This window comes from Anopheles merus, chromosome 3L, assembly GCF_017562075.2.
Source record: "Anopheles merus strain MAF chromosome 3L, AmerM5.1, whole genome shotgun sequence".
Classification (NCBI taxonomy): Eukaryota; Metazoa; Arthropoda; class Insecta; order Diptera; family Culicidae; genus Anopheles; species Anopheles merus.
This window is the reverse complement of record NC_054085.1, coordinates 33,627,730-33,650,255: the sequence shown is the minus strand read 5'-3', so window position 1 is coordinate 33,650,255 and position 22,526 is coordinate 33,627,730. Positions and strand designations below refer to the sequence as shown.

Here is a 22,526-nt window from a genome sequence, read left to right as displayed (position 1 = left end):
TCAAGCAATAGAAATGACATTGAGTTCCCTGTTATTCAAGCTTCCATTTGTTTCACATTGATGAGCTACACAGCATTTCCATTTCTCAACTCCACCAAATACAATATGACCTTCAAAATGTGGAGCCATTCTTCAATTTTTACACGCCATTATCCAGAGCCAAAAACGAAAAGCGACACGAACCCGCTCAATTCATTCGATATTGTTTGCCCATGGGATGCTTACGGTTGCTTTCAAGCATTGTCCTCCTGTACATCGCCATGTCCACCATTCCTCAATGTCGCTCTTGCACTCAAACAAGGCGCCCGTTGTTGTCTCCACCTTCGCGAGTCTCCAGGACTGTCCACCATCTTCGAAAGATAACAACGATAATGATGATGAAAATAACGATAATGTCTACTCCGTTCCCTGGCCTGTCCCTTCAGCCCTCTTCCTAACCTTCCTGCCTCGTTGAGCATAAACCACCACTTCCGTATCGCTCGCGGGATCGCACGGAATTACTTTGATCCGTTTGGACGGGTGCACTCTATGGCGCGTCGCTTTGCCCTGCTTTCCTGACACTCTCTGGTCTGCTGGTTTTCAAAAAAAAAAAACCCGAACATCTCGGCTCGAAAGTGTATGTGTTTGTGCGTCAGGGGGAAATAGAGAGATGTTTAGGGGAAGCATAATTTTTATTCCCGTCCTCGACTGTCCTCACCCGCCATTTAGGTCGCATTTTAGCACGCGAAGCCAAACTTAACGTTAACCGACCGCAGAAACGACCCGCCACCGGGGATGGGAGCTTTCCGGGCAGGAGACAGCACCCACCCACGTCCACCAGCTCGGACATTTAATTTAAAACTTAATTGAATTGAATTTTATCCACTTCAGCTGGTCGCGGCAAACCGTCCGAACCCAACCACCCACAGCGCGGGATAAAATGCTTCCAGTGGCAACTGCGTTGGGGTTTCGTGGTCGGACAGCAGGAATGTTACTACTACTTCCCAAGGCCAAGCCCCATCCATCCATCCATCCATCCCCCCCTGAAACGCTTGCTGACCAACCCGCCAGAACCGAAGCGTTAGGTGCCGTCTGCAAAGCAGCTGGTAGCAATTTCACTTCTGCTGGTGTTGTTTTTCTTTCTTTCTTTTTTCTGTGCCTTCCTTCATCGCATCGCAATGCAACTCCAAATTGTGAAGTGTTCCACATTTGGCACAGCGCTCCGCGAGCTCTGCCGTCGTGGGATAACGCTTTATCACAGCCAGAGAGAAATGAGATTGTTATAGCTTAAAGTGTTGTTTCAAGTGTCGTCTTAGAAAGTGCCGCTGCTATGCTATGCACCTTCTCCACCGCGCGCTTCTCCCTTGGTACTTCATTTCTGTTCGTAATTCTCAACATACTTAATCATGGTGGAAAAAACAGGAATAGAGAGAGCGAGAGAGAGAGCAAAAGTGTCTTTAATGTATTACTGCCCCTCGAGAGCAGTTAAAGTTTCGCTCACAAATTGTCGAATTAAAACACAGGCCACCGTGGTGCCACGTGTTCGGTGAACAGTGCACACTTTGGGGGAAACTATTCGGGAAACATGCGAGGTAATAGTGAGGATACGGGTACGGGATGATTTACTATTACTGTAGTTGATGGTCATAAAGAGGGAACAACTAGTTATGTGGTGGTGCAGCATGATATACTTTATCGGGATTATTTACGCACTCGCTGCGGTAGCGTGTTGCTTGTGCCTCGCTAATGGTTGTTTCATGAGGTAAGGGAAAATTAAACGGTAATGATACATTTGTTGCCTCTGCTGTTCTGTGGGAGCAACGTTTATCGCAGGTTTTTGTTTCTCTGCTTATTTGTTGCTTACACGTTTTATTGAAACAATTTTATTTTTAAGTTTCTGAAATTAAAATTTGTAAAATAAGGATGCATATTCAAAGGTTAGAGCCTGTTTCGTGGTACAGTCGGCAACTCGTACGACTTTACAACATGCTCACCATGAGTTCAAGTCCCGAATGGATAATGCACCCTCATACGTAGGACTGACTATCCTGCTATGGGTAATCTATGTTTTAGCGGTCTTTGCGGTCTTGGCCTGCCTCAGGAAGGTTCGAAACAGCTCACGGTTTCGCGCCTTCGTCTGCCAGTTCGTTATCCCGGCCTTACTGGCGGACGCCTCCACGCCATCAAGCTCCCTCAATTTGAGCCTGTCACGCTTCCTCTTTTAAAGGTTCCTCCTATTAGGTTTTAAAGGTTTTAAAGGTTCCTCCTATTCTTCTATCATTAAGAGCATCTTCCTCTCAATCACGGGCAATGTGAGTACTGGTGCTTTATAGGTGTTATATAGTCCCAGCAGTGGCGGATCTAACGGTAGGTGGACTAGGCGGTCGCCTGGGGCCCCGCTATTTAGGGGCCCCGTAGATCGCCATTCTATAGTATGCCGTATGGACAGAGTACTAGCGACAAGGGACCCCGGAAGGATGGCCGTTGGGGCCCCAAGACTCGCAAATCACCCCCCCCCCCCCCCCCCCCCCCCCCCCCCATCCGTCAGCATAAATGTTAGAACCTGTGACACAGGGGGCCTTAACTCGTCTTTCCGCCTAGGGCCCCCGAAACCCTTAATCCGCCACTGAGTCCCAGGTTCGTCCGTCGCGACAATATCTTTGAGGTGAACTGCTTTCTCAGGCTGTTGAATGACCGATTGGCAGCCAGCATCCTTGCGCGCAACTCACCTTGCATACGATTGTCGTTGCTGACCTTTGACCTTTGAGGTGAATTCTCTCCTACGTTTAACAAGCGTTTAATAACAAATCTTATTGGCAGGGTCGCTGATGTTGCCAGCTTGGTCTTTGCCTGGTTTATCTGCAGTCCGAGGATCTCTGCCGCCTGCTTGATCCCTTGGCAGGCTTATAAACATACTGCTACATGGCAGAGCCCCAGACCAATAATGTCAATATCTTCAGCATATGCCAGGGTTTGGGATGACTCATGGAAAATGGTTCTAGAAGTCTTCACCCTCGAGTAGTCAATAATTCACTGAAAACCAAGTCTTCTAAGTTGGTTCAGACAGGACTTGATCGACAACCGTTGTTGTGACAAAGAAGCACCAATAGTGTAAACAGTAGTTGTGGTAATAATACTATTATTTTCGGTGATATGCATGTCTACAATCCTGTCGTTCAAATTGAATCATGAAACAATCAACAAAAACTTGCATGCAAAATACAGATATGAAGTTATATTCTTTTTCAACACATTTTTATCATTCAAGTTATCCCAAAGCAGTTCATAAGCTCGTTGTCTTATAAACATTCCTGACAAAGAACCAAAAATGTGACAAATTTGAGACCTTCTGCAAATAACATACTTAGCAACAACATTTATTAAAAATAAAAATTATTAAAAATATCACTAGAGCATCAGAAAATAGTTTATTGACTCCTTTTCCATTATTGATTTTAATTCCATTTGCATCGGTGAATAACTGTTCATTTCTACAAATGATAAACATACTATAAAATATTTTTACAGTACCGCATTGAATAAATGAATGTAAACTTACAATAGAACGTCGTGAATATTTTATTGCTGTTACTATTCCCTATATCGCGTCGAGCCGAATCGAATGCATTCATTTCTCCCGGCCTGCTGAATTCAAAAACCACCCGTCCGATATTAGTACCACGAACGTACTCCGCACACTAGGATACTGCCAAAAGCTTTTCACCACTCTTTTCGTTTTGCTTTTTAACCGGTTTGGACCGCCCCGTCGAGTGGTGCACTCCGCTGCAAGGTAAAACAACACAAATGTCCATTCACTCCATTAGCGGATCTATTCTGTACCACGCGCGCTCGGTGATGTTTTAGCTATGAATTATTCATAACTATACTCGAGCAATTTTTGGTGCGCGAAATAGTAGAAACAGGAAGCGTACAGCAATCGACTGTAGCATAATATAGCGATAATGCAAGCATCCACAAGCGAGCCGGTGTATATTTTAGACACATTTTCAGTTTCAACAAAACGCCAAACTAACCATACCGGGCTTTGTGGTAGCGTTGGCTGGGATTTTCATTCAAACTTTAGTCGGAGCTTTAATTGTAGTTAAGAAAAACATAGTTCATTCTTCATTTAGGAAAACACTGCACAAAGATAGTGGAAAGCTATCGCCGATTCAGTAACGTGATCTTGAAACTAGCAAGCTTTCTTTGTGGTACAAGATGATCCTAGAGATTACCAACCGTTCGGTCGCTTTCATTCCACGACACGATCTACCATTGTCTAATGTTTGCGCCCGCTCAGGTAGAATGCTCCCATGATAAAGGAGTACACCTCGCCTGAACTCGCTTAACAGCCGATCTGAAGTCAGCTCAGATAAAGCCGCTTTTCAAGTCCTTTGCAAGTACCTTTTGTAGCAGAACCCAAACTCGTCCCACCTTCCCCGCGAACTGACGCAAGAAAATATATTTACCATTGTCAACAATCGCAGTCTGCTGCTCTCCTCTGTCTGTTCCGGGTTGCTTGCAAAGATTCTTAAGTATCTGCCTCGCCCTGTCACAACTCGCTAACCGTAAGCCTGATTTATCTTTCCACCGCACACCGCAACTCAAAAGTGCATTCCCATTTTCAACCCGTGCACCGGATTGCGTTGCCAAAACCTGTACCGAATCTGTTCCGGTCTCGGTTCGACAATGGTACAGTTGTTCCGGCTTGCCACATTGTTACGCTTTTGAGATTTGAGCCGACTCGATGAAGGACGATGATGTTGAGGCTAAGAACCCCGACTTGTAGACATTATCCTTCACCAACGGCACCGTATCCGTTTAAATACGATTCCGAAAAGACCTTTCTCTGCAGAGGGAATCGTGTAAGGAAGTGCCCAGATACTTTGAAGGGAGCGATTTCAAACGGAAAACGGAGGAAAATAGCCCTACAGAACAGTATCTCCTAGGTAGGGCAATGTAAACTGAACGCCATGTACAGTTTTGCAGCTCCACACAAGACACACAGGTCCGTTGTGTTTGTGTAGGTGATGACAGTGATGATGCATACTGCCGGTGCTGGTAATTCATCCATTCACTAGAAGCAATCCTTTCACTCGTTCGGACTCGTTGCTCTAGTCGGCTGCTTTCATATGGAGCAACGTTGACATATTACTTCCGGACGGTCCTTCCACTGCCTTCCGTCCCCTACAGTGGAGAGCTGTGGAGCGATTCCGAGTACGAGATAAGATGTAAATTACACGCCCTGCCCTGCTTGCCTGCCACGTTGCACTCCAGAACACGACGACTCCGATGACCTCCCCCCGAGGAAGGGGCAAGCAAACGCATACGAACGCGCGGATAAATGTAATCAGCATCAGGCTACTGAATGAATGAATGGGCTTAGGTGGAGCATTTGAAATGATTTCATCGCCACCCTGTCCGGCTGGTTCGCTGCCGGTGCCGGTCTTAAAACGATCTACCATCGCTCGAGGACACTGCCGTTGCACCGGAGCGTGGTGCTTTAAAATGTTTTCATTTGCGATAAAAGCACACGCCATCTAGCCGAGCCAGGTGAATCGTTTGCACCGAAATGGACACACCTGCGATGGTTTCATCTCTTTCCTCCTTTTTGACACCCGGCTGTGGCTACCAGTCACGTACGCGCTTACCGAAAAACGGGAGCCTTTTATTTGTGTTTTTGAGCTGCCACACTACTTGCAAAGCAAACGAAAAACTGCCACTCTTTGATGATGGACGTGCGATGGTGGCTACGGCTATGGGTAGTACGGGGCTTTTCTAGCCTGCTGTCCGGCACCGTTTGACAGCTCCATCGACGTGGGTTGCGTGGGGGTATGGGATGCGACGACGATGATGGGTCCTCTTCAAACACGATTTCTCATTCTCAGCTCGAAGCACGATGCTGCCCCGGACCGTTACTATTATGTCCACTTGGAGCAGTCCCGGCTCGAATATCAACACACAGAGAACGGGCTAGCGAACACATAAAACCCCTGCAACGAAGAAATGCTTCCCATCAGAGTGCTCTCCGTGCGTGCCCGGAGAAAACGGGATAGATAAAGAGGATCGCTAGTATTAGATTGCTGACCATCACAGCTCAGGTCCATTCTTTGCCTTCCGAGAAGGGATGTTGGTAGTTAAAATATTTACTAAACAAATGCAAATTCTCGGTGTAAATCGAACCCATTGCACGTTGCTTTAGTTGAGCATACTTGTACAGGGTAGTTTATAACAAAACGCTTCGGGACATGCATTGCATCATTTGTTGCAGAGTCATGCATTCTGCCCCAGACACCCTTTAGATCCCTGGTTTGGCAATTCAAGCCTGGAAAGGTTCTATTCACCACCAAACACGTTCGTTAAGCAAACAAATAGCTGTCCGCATCCCATATCAAGAAAGATGCGATAGAAATTTAACAATTTGGTTTAACAACACTCCCATGCAGTTCCGAACCTCCAAACAGCAGAATAAGGTCACAAAACGATTGACGATGACAGAAAATTAACTTTCATCGCTGGTTTGTCCCGAATCTGGATTATTGTTCAGGCAGGTTTAGCAGGTGGTTTTGCTCCGGCTATTGGACCCTTCCACCGAAGCTTGGATTCGACAGAGGCAACAAACGACTACGTTGACAAAATCCCTCGAGCCCGAAAATTGGGTCTCACCCACCGACAAGCGCCCGAGCAGAAAGTCATCCTTTGAGAGCACCGGCAACCTTTCGATACGCAAATTGTGCAAAGTGTGACAGCTCGCTGCTGCTGTGTGTGTTGGAATATTTGGCAATATTACTGTGAGCACGGCCGAAAAAAAAGACTGACAGTGCTGAAAGTGAGACTGTGTCTGCTAACCAACCCGACCAACCGTTCGCTGCTGGCAGCCGGAAATGGTAACAGTTTGTTCTATTCCCTCCCAGCAATGGTCGCCCGGGCAATGGTTTGTGCCGTCGAGGACGCAACCATTTCGGACTTAATTTGTGTACAAATAGACCATCGGTTTGCGATCGTGACCGGAATCGGGTAAATGCTGCTGATCCTGCCCGCCCATTGTTTGGCATACGGCGACGGCTGGAAGGATGCTGATAAATCCGGCAAGCAGGCAGAAGCGGTGGGATGGTTTCGGTTCGCTGATTAAAATTCCGCACGAAAGCGGAGAGATAAAATTTATGATACCTTGTGCTTGCGATTACTCAGGCCGTCGTCCATTATCGGTTCTTGGTTTGGCTTCCTACAGGCCAATGTGCCAATCTTTGTAGGTCCGACAGAGTGGAATGCAAAGAACGCCTCTGTGTATGTTTATCTATTAGCACTGAAGCGATGGATTACAGATTCCTGACAGCTTTCGGGGGGCGGAAGTGGCGTAAAGGCTGGTTCGTTTGAACAGAAATGGTACATCATCGGGATTATTATCTGAATAAACCACAATGAATCAACAAGATGGTGTGGATTTATTGGAAGCGGTTGCTACGCCACCGTGCTATAGGCCAAACTTCTCGGAAGGCAAGGATTTTGAAATTCAACTAGCTTGGAAGAAATGCTTACTGGTGCTTACTGGTAGCAAACATTATTCAGTTTCTGAACGTTAGGCATTGTATCACTTGGGCTGGGGATATGATGTACCGTCCTTTACGTTGAAGGGTGTGATAGATTTGCAAAGAAGTACATCGTTTTGCTTTGTTCAAACCTCACTTCTTGGGTCTTTAAATCAAAAGGAACGCGTCTTTTCCTTTAAACCAACCAGTCGTTCCATCGACGGAGAGTCACGATTTCCATACTTGCGCTTTACATGCAATAACTTTGCTCGTGTTGCCATCGCCCCTTTTTTACCCAATTTATCATTTCCACGTAACGATCGCTGCAAAAAAAAAGGGAAAAGCAAGCATCATCATCTTAAAATGCTCCAACAGTGTAGCGAGTGGCATGACAAACCGAAGAGCAAAAAATAACCATCATATTCCTCGAAAGTCGAGCCTCACTTTTGAAGACAAACAGAAAAGCAGACGCTGATGACATATTGAACAATGTAACCGAAACTGGTGCGCTCACCGGAAGGCGATATTACATTATCTGCAAGACACAGCTGGGCTGAGACAAGCTGGCGACCGGATAGTACACCACGCAGCTAGACAACGCCAGACAACGGCACAGCAAGTATGTTGGTTTTGTTTAGCGTTTTTAAAATTACTTCTGAACCCAATATTAACTCCCAAATGTATGCAATCCGCTGTGCGTTCGCTTTTAGTATGGGGGAATGAGCTTTTTAAAAGCTTCTTTTAAAACATTTCTTTTACTCTACGCTGTATAGCGCTACATGCTTATAGAACAAAATCCCATTATTCACGTTCCTTTAGATACTTAAATACACAGACATGACCTCCCGCTCAGGCAGAATAGATTTAACGCTAAAACAACATCATAGAAATGGGTTTGAAATTCATAGCCATACGAAAGGGGGGAGGGATGAGATTCATGGTTTTCGGTTTATCTTTAGCCCTTTTATCGAGGGTTCATTTCCATGCGACTAAATTGTGGTTAGCAGGTTTATGGCGTTTGAGTTGTGCGGGTTTTTTGACGGTCAAGAGGGGTCATATAATTTTATGTCTATTGTGGGCTATGGTCTATGGTGGTGCCACTGTGATAGGCCCTTTGCGGTTTGCATTTCGACAAGCTAGCGTAACAGTTTCGTCTGCAAAACGCATCGCAGTGTGTAAAAGGTTTACATAAGCAGTGCGAAATAATGTTTAAGCTTATTTTTCACTTATTCAGGAATCATTAAGAAAGTTATTCTAGCAGTACTGTTTAGCAAGCATTTATTTTAGCAAGCATTTATTTTAGAAAGCATTTATTTTAGCAAGCGAAAATCAGTAGGAATGAATAACAACTTCATTACGTCTACATGATTTATGCATTTTCATATTCCGCTCCATTCCCTCTTTCGCTGCTTCGTGAGAGTAATGTAATCAATGGCATTTGATAAACAACGTACACAGCGCTCATGAAACGATCACATCACGGTTAACAATTTCATCCATCACGCGGTGAATACTGTTTCGCGGAAAGGAAGTTAACTTTATGCCACTGCTCATTTTTCTCCATTTTCCACTCCTCAATGTTCGCGCTACCTTTGCGGCCTTCCTTCGGCCTGAACACTTACGCAAACAACAATCAACCCTATCAACACTTCTTTTTCGCCCAGATTGACACAATTTTAACACACTTGCTTCGTATTGTCCGTAGTGTTAGGGCTGGAAAAAAGAGCAGAAAGCTTCCGAAGGGCTTTCTACTGCATTATGTTAGCATCTTAAATCGAATATAATCTCTTCCCCAGCTGTCACTCGGTCGTCAGTGTTGATGTGCATGTAAGAGGTTTCTATAATACACTGAAAGAATGCTCAAGCTGACGGAAATAAACAAAACAAAAAGGATCGAAGGAGAGAGGTATAAACTTTTCCTTGAGCATGTCTGTAGAACTTGTTTGTTTTTCTGTGGTTTTAGAACATTTTTCTAGGAATCATGCTTCAGGTCAATGAATTTATGCAAACAAGCGAAACCAAAGCAAGCTGTGCATGCGGTTGTTTGGATTAGGCTATACTCCGATTTCCAACAACTTTACAAAGACTACAATCGGTTTTTTCAACTCTTATTTGAAGGTTCTTTTTTCAATTTTTGTTGGACATCTCTTTTGCTTTATTTCGTTTTTTAATTTCCATCTTATAGCATGCTATTCCATAACAATAACTTCCTTTGACTGTTTTTCTCCCAAAACCTACCCAAACCCACCGTCGCTTGATTACCTTTGTGCGAGTTCAGCACCAAATAGGATTTATTCGTCAACCTGAAATCCACTTACCATGCCGTACCATTTCATTCCATCGGCGCTTTGCGTGGCCTCAAACCGCACTGGAGCGATGCAAAACACCGTCCCTAAGTGGCAGTGGATGAGAATTAATCAAAATTAAACTGGAAATTTGACAAGAAAATCGCTACACAATACACTAACAATGCCACGTTCGACGATACGCCGCTATTGTGCTGCTGTTTTGCTGTTTTCTTGGAAAACGGTTGTAACTCAAATGATTGCTATCGCATTACTTACCGCAGCCACCAATGCGGAAGCTCTTTGTTGGCCGGGTCTGAAAGACGAACTTCCGGTCGATGTACGTTGCGTTTTTTTATTATCGGGATTTTAAGATTTTTTTAAATCATTTTATTAACGGAGCAATCAAACGAAACTTCTCGTTTTTTTAACTGTTGAATACACCCTCGTGAGGTAATCACGTTTATAGTTATTGGATCATTAACTTAATTCCAATCGAGATACAGAAATAGCACATCACTATTATACATTTCCCGAAATTATTTGCAATCGAAATAATTGCCACGAAACGGTTAACTGACGATCGCTCGTCGCGTGAGATTTATATAAAGCAAATTTTTCCGCAGAATCGGTTTATTTTGAACCTGTTTTGAGCTCCGAAAATGTTTTCCGTGCTCCGTTTTTGGCTCCGTCTCCGTCTTTCGCTGTTGCTTATCAATAGCTTCAATTAAAATAATGACGCTCATTTAATAGGATAGCTCAATTATTTTAAGCTATGCTACGGCTCTGCCACTGTCGGCAATGCTTCCGCAATGACGTAAACCGTGCATGGTAGGGGCTTTTTTCTTTTTTTTTTGGAGAATCACATAAAATTTATTTCTGCTCGTTTCATTATACCTAATTATGGGAAATTTTAAAGCATAATAGTATGGTTTGAAAATAGCGAACAAACGCCCACATTCACCGTTTGAGTGGAGCTATTTTCATTCCACTTTTAAGAGATCTTTCCATGCTAAGGCTTTTCTGCACGGGCTTTTAGTCCCGTGTTGACGCTAAAATTGGCTTCTTTTCTAGATTAGTGTTCCAGGGAAGTAAATGACATTTATAAATAGGCGCAGTTTACTTCTATTTATAACTCTGATTTGCTTTTGCATGTAAATTTACAGCGATCAAATGAATTTCATTTAATTAATCCAATTTTACTGGTTCAAGTGTGGATTATAGTTCGAGGCGTATTTTTTTTTTTGAGGCCTCTCAAAGAAGGTAATAGCAATATAAAGAAGGAAATATTATCGCGACATTGTCATATATCCGGACCTACAGTAGCGACCACCTAAAGTAGGACACGTACCTTCTGACTTTGAGGCTGCCTAGACTGTTTCCTATTGGTTAGCCCACCTATTGGAAAACTCTCCTCACACTTCGTAGATGACATTCTTTACATATGCTTCAGCCAAAACATAGCCGATGTATTAAAAAAAATTGAAAATATTATTAAAATCTGCAGTTGCTATTGGATTATAGAGATTGGAGAGCTATTGGATTAGGCCAATTAGAGTATTATAGAAATTTGTCAATCAATCAAATTGTTTTTGCTATGTTGCTCTGCCAAACTCTGTATGATTCAAGTTTTGAAACATTTTTCTGCAAATAATTCTTCATTTTACAATGCATCAGTAGTAAAAATCAGGAAAAACCCTGACAGATAAATTACAGTCCATTCTCTGATTGCTTCTCGATTCCTAGTAGCACACATACACGCCTAACATAACTGCCACAAACTACTGGATCCTCTCGTATGTGAAAATTACTACCACATGTCCAGTCAAAAACCTGCACAAAGGAAATAAATGTCCCATCAGTGCGTGAGCTATAACGCTAAAAAAGCAAGCGCACAAATGACACAGTTCCCAGTTGTTTCCATCCACACACGAACACGAACAGTGCAACGCCAAGCCAATGATATCGAAACGTTAGATTGCACATTTGTTGCTGCCCTTCCTGACCGGAGACCATGTCACTCAATCTGTTGCCCCGTTCTCCCAGCAGCTCCCAACGCATCTCGGCTGTAAAACGGATAGAATAAATTCGATTTCCAGCTGCGTACGTTCGTTGCACCCCGTTTGATGCACTGATGCAAAGCGTTTTTCCGCGCTTATCTTATCGACCGTCGGCAAAAGTCGAATGGCTCAATTTCCTGCTAGCAAAAGCAGCAAAATAATCGCCACTGCACGCAGTGCCAGAGGCAGCGGTCCAAACTATCCACTATCGAAAAGTCATTTGATGTGTTTTCTTGTTTTTTTCCCGCGTTTCGATTGGCTATGGCTGACGCGGCTCTATAGCTGAACCTAATCTACAAAGGAAACAGAGAGGGAAAGAGAAAGATACCAACTTTGACATTTTCATGTCGCGCTTGCGAGTAAAAAAAGGGTGGAGAGGGAACAAAAACTTTAGCCACAAAAACACTGCCACCAACGCTACGATTCCGGCACTCGCGCAATGGACATCGATGAAAATTTCATCAACCAATCTATAAGCGCTATCCACCTCCGGTTTTCCGAGGCCAAAGCTTGGGAACCCCTTTCGGAAGCGCAACTTCACTATTCACAATTCCCACTCAAAAGCAGGGAAAACAAAAACATCCAACCAAACACACTGGCACGATCAACAACTGGTACGACGAGCAACGAGCGGTACGTTTGCCCGAGCGAGCGAGCGTTCGAATGGCGAATAAAATCGTTTTTATTTTAATGAAAAGCAAACACCTCACATAAAACCATTTGCGAGAAGTGTACGTTTTGTGTGTGTATCTGTATACGTGTGTTGGTTAACGCACCATCAACAGCATTGGCCGAACCGGCGCCGAATGGTTGGAGTAGTTGGACGAAATTTCGTGAAAACCATCGCGCAGTAAAACTGTGGTAAATATTTGAACGTGCACCTACTGTGGGTCTTGCGGGCTTTGAGTTCATCAAGCGTGACGCGGCGAGTGGCGGTTAGATTGGAGGTTCTCCACAGTACGGGGCAAGGTTTTTAGTGGAAGTGTATTACGCTTATCTGTACGTGGCGCTGTTCCGGCAACGGTTTCTGGACCCATTGCCGGCCGACTGCAAACTGCTGGTTCAACGTTTTTTTGCTGGGAAGCGCAGGGAAAGCGTTTGGCACGGCGGCGAACGTTCCCCATATCGCGCACGATCTCTCAAGAAACTGCCTTTGAAGTGCAGAGGGAGGTAGAGAGCGCAAAAAAAAAACAAACAAAAAAGCTTATTACTGTAATTGGGTCAAGTTTGGCCGTTAGCAGTTATTTCGGTGTATTATTTGGCGCCATCAACTCGAACGACGTGCTGTGCATGTGCTCATTTGCACACATCCTGTGCCGCCAGGGAAGGCAAAAGCCAACGGAGAAAGAAACCCTCCCCTTGCCTTCGTTTCGGGGGAGGGAAACGATGAGACCGCCAAAAAAAAGCAACAAAAAAACAGTTGCTTCCCTTCGTCCTTGGACCAAAGGGATAACGGTGTTTTAAAATTTAAATATTAAACTACATCGCTGTATGGATTTTACTGCAGCTAGATTGGAATCGGGAGAATCAACCCACACCGGAAGAGGGGAAAATAGTGCTTTATTCCACTGAAAGGTGGAATGATGCGGGGTTGGGCTCATATGAAACACGTTTGAAGGACTGTTTTAAGCACTGTTTTTACAGGTAATTAATATCAAGAAGCTTATAATTATGTATTTTCATCATTTTTGGTAGTTCGGCAGTTAGTCTTGGTAGGGAAAGCGTTAACAGAATTCAACCGTTAAGTATCAAACTTTTGAGTTTGAGCTTTCTTAACGTAATCTACATTAAGTCATGATAAATTAAAGGCTAAACATATTCATTTGCTATACTTAACTTGCTTTTGCGTACAATTTCTTTCAATATAGTATTCTAAATTTAAATTGTGAAAATACCGCAACAGAACAATAAAATCAGAAACTTTACATTCACCCTTATCCCACCCTGCAGCAGCCACGGTACAGGGTTAATATAGCAACCTGCCCCGTTCGATCCTGCAAGAGCTTTTAACCTTTCCACCGTCATGTGCTGGCCATCGTCGCGTGTTGTGCGTGTGATAAAGGCAATATTATTTTTATATCAATTCAGACAACGACCCCCTGTTTGTCAGTGTGCCACCTGCTACAAAGCACTGGCACCTTTACTCACCGTCTGACGAGCTCCATGTACACGTAATCGAGTTGTGTTTGTGTCCTTCCATCCAACCCCCGGAAGCCCGGAAGTGCGTTGGTACGCGCGACAGCGCGTGGCTTTGTTCGGTAGAATTCCCGTCGTGGCTTGGTAGTACATAGTGGTGGCACCCACCAACACGCATTCACTCTCTCTCTCTCTCCTTTTCTCTTTCACCCATCTTTTCCACGAAGGTGACGCATCAAATGTGCTTCGTTTTGTTCCCCTATCCGCAGCACACGGCGGACCGAAGTAACTATCCGTTACGCCATTGTCACACCTAATAACTTGCCACTTGCCGAAGGTGCTGCAGCTCGACTCGAGACAGCTTTTGCCTTGGAAACTCGGTTCTTTCACTCATCGTGATGATCACGCTAGGTGCTAGGTAGGTAAATAGAAAAGCTATAAGCGTGGGTCGTTTGTCGCATGTCGTTAGTAAGGGCGCAAGGAATGGGGGAGCGTCGCCACGGGAGAGCCATGATGTTGTACTGTAAATACGGCGTATGCCTCAATTTATTATTCATGAACATGGTCAATCCCATTGCCGGGCGGTGGAAGGGCAGGGGCAAAATGAAGCCGGTGTGGAAGGAGTTCGCTAGAAAAAAAAAGTAGCAAGGAGTAGTACAGCGGTGTGCTACCGGGGCAAAGCTCGAACTCTGTTTGGGGAGAGTTATAGTCACTGTCCCGTTACATTCCTGTCAACAACATAATTAGAAAGTTTTGCCTCGAGCGATACTTTTGTGTCTTTTCCTTTTTTTTTTTTTTACTCTCCTACTCTGCTGTTTTCCTACATCCGTTTTAATGCACGACAGAAACTAATTTTCTCTAGCAAAGACGTATAAAAGTCATACCATGATCGAACGAATGCCAGGGATGTTTCTAGGACCTAGGATTATTGGTAAAACTTCACGACGTTTGCATGGGATTAATTGGAGCAACTGGTACGTTCAACAAGTTTAGTGTCCATTTCGTTCTTTTAGTTTCAGTTAATTTTTCTCGCATCTTTGGAGTTTTTTAACTTTCACAGTCACGATTCGTTCGTACTTTCAACCTGGCTTATATTTTTACCTATGATTTCTTTAGTTTAATCCATTTTGTAACACAAAAGTGATACAGATGATAATCTTTTCCATAGCAAATATAGTCTAAATTCAATAGTTGACCGCTTTTAGCTGGCATGATTTTTAGCTGAATTGTTGGATTGTTGGCTGATAGTTAAAATTAAAAAAAAGCATGCATTTGTTTCAAGGTGGCTGGATAGACTACAGGTGGGTTCTAAGCTCTGATTTTGGTAGCCATAATGCAAGGAGATTGGCAGATAGGAAGTTATTTTAATTATTTTTCCTGAGGAAAATTGTCCCAACTATGAAGTACATATTCAATAGTGGGCAGCGAATCGTTCTGAGTTCCACCAGTGAATTCAGACTGTAATGTACAGCTCACTGGCAACAGTAAGCACTTTAAAATGCCGTATAATTGCTCTTATTGAAGCTAAAATGTACATAAATGTTGTAAATAACAGTTTCGTTGTATAAATGTTTTAGTGCGCATTCAACGTATGCTCTACTCAAATATTTGAAGGAAAATCGCACGTTTTGATCAATTAAAATATCTCTTTTTGTTAATAATGATTGTAATTTAGGCTAAAATTAAGCTACTTTGAGGATATGTCGAACAAATGAAATTAGAAACTACTAATTGAAAAAGCATTAAAGATTAAGCTACTAAATCAAGTCCAATTTCCATACTTAAATCATTAATTGAGTTTCTTCAAAGAAGAATAATTTCTGCAGAAAAAGATATAAATATATATAAATTAAATTTAATTTACTTTCAAATACACGCCAACTGTAGCTAAGCTACAATAGATAACTATATTCGTATTACGGCGTTGCAAATCAAAGTATACAAAACCAGTACCCGTGGTAATTAGCTTACTTTTCATCCAACACACCTTTGCAAAAAGGATTTTCCCCGTTAAGCCCACTTTACGACCAAGCGTGTGCGTCAACAGGGGGGGGGGGTCACGCTTGGGACTGGGCCCAACAACATCCTTTTAATTAGAGTCATGAATGAATCATTTAAATCACGCCGCAAACATCGTGGCACCGTGCATCCGCTACGTAGTTGCTCCAATTGCGGAAGGAAAATAAATATTACCGAATCTACTTCACTGACGCCAACGCCACCGGTTCGGTACGGCCGTGTGTGACGCTACACCATTTACACTATGCCAATCTCAAACCGGTGACGCATAAAATCTTCGCTAATTCCCTGGAGCTAATGGGGCAACAACCCACGGGTTTCGCGCTAGTGCTGCAAATTCATCACCATTTTGCGACGAAAAAGGTGACCACGCTGACCACACTGCCTCCTGACACGAATAATGTAATAATGTAGGGTGATTATTTTTTTCTCATATCGTGGCCACATACACTGGCACACCATCACCATGTGATTTCCCCTTTCGTTTAGCGAGAAGCTTGCATTAAAAATGGAAAAAATAACATACTCTTCTACGTGTACCGAGCGTTTACCGCTACCGTACGCTGTGTAATTATAATCACGCGTGTAAACATGCGTGCTGCACACTACTTGGGCGCAGGGTGACATCACTCGACATCCGGTCCCTTCGTACTAAACTACCAGGCGGCTCCATCCTCGGCAAGCAAGCTGTGATTGTGACTAATTTAATATTTTATCATCGAGCTTTGCATGGAGGACCAATCTCAAAAGATTACGTCAAACAATGCCCACAATTGAGCGTATTATCTGTATGCAGCTGACCAGCTGGGAATTAAAACCGAGCATAAAAGAGAATATTATGTAAATTACTCTTTTTTTTGGCTATTAAAATTGAGCTCTATCTGTTGCTAGACGCTCGTGAGAGCTGCACCACCATAATGTATCCATTGTGTCAACCCATCCTTTCCTTCTGGCAAGCTCAACGATTATCCCTGCGCTATCCTAAACCACAAAAGAAGAAAATCACTCAACCGTGCAATAATTTCACCACAGAAGCTAAAATTGTACGAGCTTGTTCGGGCTGAGCGAACCCTCCCAAAGAATTCAATACCGTTCCCAAGAACCTATGTTTCGAAATTAAGATGGACAAAAGCAGATAGAGAGAGAGTATGTGTGAGTGAGGAAAAGAAAAACAAAAGTGGGGGGAAGTGCTGGAAGGAAAACTTCCCACGATGGGTTCAACTTTTCGCCCATTACGGAAGTGGCACAATATGATCGTTTTGTGTGGAATTCGGTTAACTTTCACTTTTCCGTTCCCCATGGTTGGGTTTGCTTCACTCGTGCAATGACTTTCGCAAATACGAAGCGTGATCATCTTCGTATCCGTCGGCGTCACTGTTGCTGCACGATGACCAACCAACTCACACACACACACACACACATTAGAGAAGCAGCAAGGAACGTGGTGAAGCTATTCTCTGCTAACTAACCTTTCTGCTCAACCGAGCGAAAAAATGAACGATGGATAGTGAATATTTGCCCCGCGGCAGGAAGGAGATGGGTGGCCAGCTGGAAGGATATGTACGCACGGCAAACACCGCACCGGCTTTCCGGTCGAGATGAACTGTCTCGATTACATGGCCCGGGAGAGATGAAAGTGAAAGCACAAACCGTGCACGATGACCACCGGACCGATAGACCCGTGCAACGTCGGGTGACGTCGATTTTTCCAGTGAACAGTTTAGCTACTTTTGTCGCTACCTTCAAGCGTGACATTTCACTGTTTGGTACGGTCGCTTTTGTTCGTGTCCTCTGGTTTTTTTGTTGTGAATCTTACCGGAGGCATTTTACACTCCAAGCACGCACTCCTGTACGTATGTGTATCGCTCCGTGCAAGTGTGGACACACTCATCCCAATCTCCATCCCGCGTGTCACACAGAAACCGGAAGGATATACGTTGCGAAGGGATGCTCGACAACCAATCCATCCAAACCGATACGATGACAATGATTGATGGAAAAGCGAAACGGATACGTGCGAGCACCGTTACGCTTGTCGGAGTGGCCGGAACCAGCGGGCGAACCAGTCGGTTGCATGCACTTTTGTGCGTCCATTGCGCATTGCCATCGGTTCGATAATTACGGTAAATGCATTGCTCAATCATCATTATCAAATGAACATATCTTCAGGCAGCGTGTGCGACTGTGAGAGCAAGAGCAACAGTAGAGCAGGACGAGTGGTGTAGGCCACTAGTATAATATGCTACGATAGGAGAAACAGAGGAAATCTAGGAGCAGAGTTGAAACGGTTGTGCGTATTAATGCAGATCAGCTGATAATGTCAATCAAGCAAGATGTTACCGATCGATGCCGTGACAGTTCAATACGAAGAGGGTTGAGTATGTGTGCTGCAATGGGGAAAACAGTCATTGTTGTGTGATGTGTTATAGTTTTATGAATAATAATAAAAATAATAATAATAATAATATTAATAATATAATAATAATATATAATAATAATAATAATAATAATAATATAATAATAATAATAATAATAATAATAATAATAATAATAATAATAATAATAATAATAATAATAATAATAATAATAATAATAATAATAATAATAATAATAATAATAATATAATTATAATTATAATTATAATTATAATAATAATAATAATAATAATAATAATAATAATAATAATAATAATAACAACAACACACTACTGATAAGTCATTTTATTTAATTCTTAGGTCTAATTTAATAATTGACATCTAAATTTATTAGTTGACATTGACAGTGCTAAAATGTATACCAAAGAAGCTATAATCCACTCTAATTATATCTATCAAGAGTTCGCAAACATACACCACGACAAAGGGACTCATGAATATGAATAAGTGCCCCCTAGCGTCTTACGATTTAATTTATCACCCTCTTCACGACGTCGTCTCACGCACTTTATTGAATCAAATACACTTTTCCACCAAACACCATCACCAGCGTAATCCATCCCATTTATCATCTAAATCTGCCCCTTGTAGTTGTAGCGTCTCACCCTTTTTCCGCTTCTCTTCGTACCGACCCTCGCATTCATCAACTACCTCAAGAACCTTCGCAACGTGGTGGTGATTTTTCACGATTAAAACACTGCAGTTAGTGCTGCAGTTCCTGCCCAGGACGTCTCACTGTTCACGTTAGCTAGAAGCAATTATTTACAATATCCGCAACGGCTGCGGTAAACCAACGGCCGCTGTCCAGTTGTGACAACACGCTGACCGCAGCACGAAACCAATTTCACTGCTGGAAGGGGATGCTTGCTTTTAATGTCTCATCAATTTGTGACCACTGAAGCGGAAACCGTCACGTATCTGTTAAAGACACCGCACCGTGCCTGTTGTGACGGCTCAACACGACTAATGTGAACTTCGACCAATCAACCGAAACGCCCGACAGCAACCGAGCTTGCCAGTGAAGATTTATGTCTCGAGGGCAAATTTCCGCAACGGAACTTCGAGGCGCTGAGGCGGTCCGCGTCATTCGGTGTATCGGCGAATAGTTTTTCGGTGCGTTTGGGGAGGCGAAACTGTGCAATAAGCTAAACTTTTCCCACATTTTGCTACAAGTATCTGTCGGTGGCATAGCTGCCCGCCAGCTATGACCTGCGCCACAGCATCAGATGTTTGCGAGCGAAAGTTCTGCCGTACGCTGCCGTATCGTGCCGGATAGTTGGAGCGAACACGCACCACACTTTCCTGCCGTGGCCGGGTCGCGAAAGTGGCGATAAAACAAATGCTCCATAATTCATCGGTTTAATGAAGTGGAATCGGACCCCCCTCCTCTTTCGTTCTTACTTTCGCTCACTCGAACACACTTCACTGGTGTGGAGAGACTTTTCACTAGCAAGGAAAATGGTTTCTTAACCACTTTTGCCACTTTGCTCTCATGGTGGTAGCTCGGGTGCCAACAAAAGTCAATGACACTGGACGGAGCATGATGCAAATGAGTGAACATTACGGACAATTTGCTGTGCCCGGGCGTTCCGGAATTCTGGAGTTAGTGAAGCTGAAATGAATGTTAAAGTTCTTTTCGCGAAAACAGTTTAACTTTTAATTTGATTACGGAAACACATGGAGATCTTTGAGATCCACATTGATAAACTTAACGACCGTTCGTTGCAGGGTCGGTATGAACAGAAAAGCCATTATGATCAAATAAACACAGTTTCAAACATCAGTATGAAGTATGTACAAAAAAAACCTACCAGACAACGTACCAATTTGCTAAGTAATTGGATCATTATTTGCTTTTTTTTTTAAATGATTTTAATTTTGTAAAAAATGCATAGTCGAACCTCGCATAACGAGTTTGATCCATTGCAGTGAAACACTCATCATGCGACAATGTCGTTATGCGGGGGGCTCCTTTCCATATAATTTGTATGAAAAGTGAAATTATTGGTTTCAGGACCGTAACAGTGCTGGTATAAGGGCATAAACCCATATCGATATATAAGAAATTTTCCTCATAGCACCAATAATTTGGAATATATAATGATATTTATAGTTTTAATGGTTGTAGCTCGCTATTTCTTAGCCATGGCGATTGGTCAATTTTCTTTAGAAAATGGTCGACTGTTTTAGTATTTTCTTGAATATTTTTCGAATCACACAAGTTCAAATTTGAGTCTCAAAACGCCAGAAACACTTGATAATATATCACAAACATGTGCGTCTTTTTTCTGTGCAAATGGTTTAAAAAAAAAACAAATCTTAGTATCGAATCTCTCATTTACCAGAGCGATAATAAAAATTCAAGAAATGCATAATGTTAACAGTTGTGCTCTTTATAACCCATCGGAAGTAAAACATATATCAGCAATACAAATAATATTGCACGTTATGCGATATTTTACTCGTTTAGTATTTGTTTAGTATTTAGATTTGCTCGTTATGCGAAAAACTCTTCGTTAGGGGTACTCGTTATAAGGGGTTTCACCGTACTTTGAATTGTTATAAAAATGAACTAATTTCTATTTTTTTATTCAATAGCAAAAAAGCATTCGCAACATAAATTAATATGACAAAATGCAACCGGTGTAATCATTTTCTGCACAAACTTTTAAAGTTTTTCTGCTAATTGGACCATGTAAAACGATGGTAGACAAAGTTTACTATCCAACTTTTCGCACGCGGGTTTAAAAAAAAAGAGTTTCGAGCATTTTTATTTCACTCTTTGCAACAATGTTGCACCCATGCAATCGGCACGGACAGGCAAAAAAAAAGTTAAAAAACACACACACACACACACACACACACACACACACACACACACACACACTTTTGCCCTCTATTCCTGCTCTAGTCTGCTTTGTGCAAATCGTTGATGATAAATGGACTCACCGGTTGAAATGCTACCGAGCGTTGCTAGTTGGTTGCTAGAGCAACCATTTCCCTCCATTAATCGTAAGCGTAGTCGTCCGCTAGCGTAGCTTCTGAATGTTTCGATTTCAACACCATTTTCCTTGGCTTCGAGAGTGGTTTCAACACAAGTTGTACAGCAAGACGACACAAAAAACAGAAGCAGAGAAATTGCAATACAATTTCAATCTAAAGTGCATTTATACTAATGACTGTAGTGGCAAATGAATAAAAAATCAAGCAAGCAAAAACCCTAATGGAACAGCGTTGGCGACAGTCTGGTCAAGGGCAGTGTTTAGCAAAAAACGGACCTCCTCTTTGTAGTGCTTGCACAAAACACGGCGCTCCGTCCGGGAGCCATTCACCAACCGGAAAATGAAACTAAACATTGACGCTTTTCATAGTTGCACAACCACGGACAACCTATGATGGATGCTGCATTGCAGGTACTACTGGTTCCGCATCGCTGCCGCTTGCCGCTAGAAGCAACGCGACCATTTACATCATTAATTCAACTGCCAACTGCTTTTGTTGTGCGTTCCCTTCTAATTCAATATTTAATTAGATGTTTTGCTTCGCGCCTCCTAACCTTTCGCTTCATACTATACAATCTAAAGAAAGGGCACTTCACCGTCCTCCGTCAGCAAGCAAGTCGGCATAAACAAACAAACAGCGTAAATTATGTAAAATCGAAATTAAATTAACAGCGCTGCAAAATTCCTCCCCGTGCACGGAGCACAGTCACCTCGCCGACGTCAAAAGCTCCCGGGCGCAGGTGTACCAAACATCAAATGCCAGCAGTAAGTGGTGTGCGGAACATTTTGCCGAAAAACTTTGCTCACCACACGCTCACCAAGCTGTCATTAAAATGTAAACCTAATGCACTGACACCTTACACTTGCTTCCCTACAACTCGGCACAAGCACCAGTCGCCAGCCGGCAAAGCAACAAAAAATCACTAACATGAATCTCGTCCTCGTCAGCTCCGGCAAACAACAAAACAAGGTAAGCGGTGGCTGTGATCTTCTACCAGGTCTGCCTCAGGTGCGGAAGAAAGGACTCGCTCTCGCCCTCCCGAGCAACAAAACAAATAAACCAAGTGTCGTAAAAACTGTG

At 43.1% G+C, this 22,526-nt stretch overlaps 1 protein-coding gene across 5 annotated transcripts in view; it reads left to right on the top strand.

Moving 5' to 3' along the window:
• LOC121600356 overlaps window positions 1-22,526 on the top strand; it is a 131,304-nt gene that overhangs the window by 76,984 nt on the left and 31,794 nt on the right. The window contains exon 1 of one of the 5 annotated variants that reach the window (XM_041928855.1): window positions 14,364-14,407. The exons of the other annotated variants lie outside the window; for them this stretch is intronic. The gene's annotated coding sequence lies outside the window, so the exon portion shown is untranslated. Of the gene's footprint in view, window positions 1-14,363; window positions 14,408-22,526 lie in introns of those variants that run through there. 5 annotated transcript variants of the gene reach the window in all.